At 33.5% G+C, this 2,967-nt stretch overlaps 1 long non-coding RNA gene across 2 annotated transcripts; it reads left to right on the top strand.

The window, feature by feature from the left end:
* On the top strand, nucleotides 462-2,206 carry LOC107634569. 2 transcript variants are annotated; one of them, XR_002359583.1, is made up of 5 exons: nucleotides 462-798; nucleotides 891-1,069; nucleotides 1,173-1,246; nucleotides 1,411-1,676; nucleotides 1,872-2,206. It is a non-coding gene; the product is annotated as an uncharacterized LOC107634569 (long non-coding RNA). The 2 variants fall into 2 exon arrangements; XR_002359582.1 differs by having other exon boundaries at nucleotides 471-798; nucleotides 1,602-1,676.

Below are 2,967 nucleotides of genomic sequence, written 5' to 3' on the forward strand. Positions count from 1 at the left end.
GAGATATTTCCACTTTCAACCAAATCAAAGACCATCTTATCATCCAACTGGATGGCACAGACATAAGACTGATGGAGAATTCAAAAGTAAGTTAGTAGTTGAGGAATTAATCATCAATACTTGATGGCACGACCATAAAACTAATGTTCTATTTTTTGTTCTAATTGAAAATAAAAGTCAAGAAAATTGGGTCAAACGAATTAGTATTGGTTATCAAACATGCAGTGATATGAAACACCAATACTTCACACAAAATTCATGAGTGCTATGAATTTGATGCAAGGTCTTTTATTCTTCTTCAAGAAGCGACTCAATTTTACACATTAATGGACAAAATTCTTCACATTAACGTAAGAGGGGGATATTAAAAAGGAAATTGTAAAAATCTTTTATTAGCATGTAATTGTACTCAGGTTAAAATGGAATTATTTTTTAAAATTTTTTTACGTAAATCATAATCATTTTTTTATATTTCCCTCCTTAGTTGAAACCAAAAATGTCTGTATGCATTTTTTTTCTAAAAGAACCTTGGTCGTGCATTAAATTGGGTTCTCGTTCAATTTCTCACATTTGTACACATTAATAACTTGACAGTTGGGGTATTTATTATTCTTACCAATAAATACAATAAGGTGATTGTGGAAGGAATAAATTTGGTGAAAACATACCTGCTCCATCTTTTATCCTGACTAAGTTTCTGCCAAAAAAGCCAGTCAAAATTGGGTTTAAGGTGATCAGCTAGTGGGAATCACGCACTGAGATGATGTCTGCTACCAAGCATCTGCTAGATCTCTTTTGGTGAGCACTTCATATTGATAATTTTTTTATTTTTTCAATTTAATACCCTGGTTCTTGTTTCCCTAAAATTGTGCCCGATCATCTTTGCTCAGAGTGATCATTTTTTCATATTAAGAAGTTTCACATATTAGGTTTTGGCAACTATTTCAAGATGACCAGCTGGGTGCAGATGATTTGCAATTGAATTGGAAGTGATCGGGAGCATATTTTTAAATTTTCGGGGATAAAGACCATCTCTGTTCATAATTAGATTTTTATCCCTTTCAAATTGGTAATTTAAATTAGTTTTTTCACTCAATAATTAAAGATCTTACCGATTGCAAAAGAGCTGGTTTCATAGTTTCCTAATTTGATTTGTGGTATAGTTGCTATAGTCACTTTTGACTTGATCTGGTGCAGAGGACAACAGTATTGGAATGAAAAAGTCCAAAGAATACAATCATATGAGGTATACTCATTTCCTTTCATTACTTTAAATATGAATTGATTGATTAGCCTTATATGTAGGGATGATATAATTGATAAACTTGAATCCGAGGACAGATCGAATGTTTTATTGGACTGTTGGTTTCTCCACTGTTTAGGGTTTACCTGGGTGTAATTGATTTGCAGTTCAGTTGGAAGTGATCGGGAGCTAATTAGAACATTTGGGGGATAGAATCCATCTCTCTTCATAGTTAGATTTTTATCCCTTTCGAATTGGTATTTTAAATTAGTTTTCAGTCAATAATTAAAGATCTTATTGATCGCAAAAGAGCTGGTTTCATAGTTGCCTAATGTGATTTGTGGTATACTTGCTATAGTCACTTTTGACTTGATCTGGTGTCGAGGACAACAATATTGACATAAAATAAGTCGAAAGGACACCATCATTTGAGGTATACGCATTTCGTTTCATTACTTGAAATATGCATTGGTTGATTAATTATACTGATATGTAGTACTGACATAGTTGACAAACTTAAATACGAACACATTGAATGTTTAATTAAACTGTTGGTTTCTCCACTGTTTGTTAAAAAAATGATAGGAAAATTATGACTAATATGTATCTCCTTTTTGCATTTTGACAGATATTCAGAATGTATTTGTTTTGTGTGTGATGTTTTACATTCCTCTTGATCTTCTTAATTGATATACTTGAATCATATCTGCTATGCTAATCTGCTAATTGGTATTTGTAGGTAAGTTTCATATTAACTGTATTGAACTATTAGCTTTGATATACCATACACTCAGTGGTTGATGTTTGCATGGTAATCCTTCTTTTTTTCCAATATACTATGAGGTTCAATAATAATATTACTTGATTGTTATTATTTTTTTAAGCTTTTTACCGAGCCCATGTCATAATGTAGGATAGTTACTCCTAACTTTCTCTCTGAGTTATACATACACATCGTATGAAGCATAGTGATGAGCGGATATTTTATACGTTTTTTGACATCATTTTCATATAGTTTTGATTATGTTTTATTTAAGTTTTATTATATTTTTACTGGTTCTAGTGTAAAATTCATATTTTTGGATTCTACTTTGAGTTTGGATTTTGTGATGATTTCAGGTATTTTCTGGCTAAAATTGAGGAGTTTTGGCAAAATCTGATTCAAAGACAGAGCAAGAACTGCAGATGCTGTCAGGATTTGACCTCCATGCACTCGAAGGAGCATTTCTGGAGCTACAGAAGTCCAAAAGGTTCGCCCTCAATAGCTCTGGAAAGCTAAATCGAGGGCTTTCCAGAAATATATAATAATCCATACTTTTCTTTGGAAATGAAGGCCAAACTTGGCGTTCAACGCCAGCCATCAACCTCATTCCTGGTGTCCAACGCCTAGAAGGGAGCAGCTGGCGTCCAATGCCCAGAAGGGAGTCCAAAGCTAGCATTGGATGCCCAAAAGGGAGTACTAGCTCGTGGCTTCACTCAAGCTCAGCCCAAACACTCACCAAGTGGGCCCGAAAAGTAAATTTTTGCACTATAGGACTAGTCTATCTTATTTCTGTAATTCTTAGTTAGCAGATTAGTATATATAGACAAGAGTTCACCCTTGTTAGAGGACTCTTGCTCATTCTACACGTTTTACATTACTTTTCTGTAAGCAATGAGTCACTAACCTCCTAGGTTAAGGTTAGGAGCTCTACTAATTCTTATAAATTAATAGTATCACTATT

Source organism: Arachis ipaensis, chromosome B03 (genome assembly GCF_000816755.2).
Source record: "Arachis ipaensis cultivar K30076 chromosome B03, Araip1.1, whole genome shotgun sequence".
In the NCBI taxonomy this organism is placed as follows: Eukaryota; Viridiplantae; Streptophyta; class Magnoliopsida; order Fabales; family Fabaceae; genus Arachis; species Arachis ipaensis.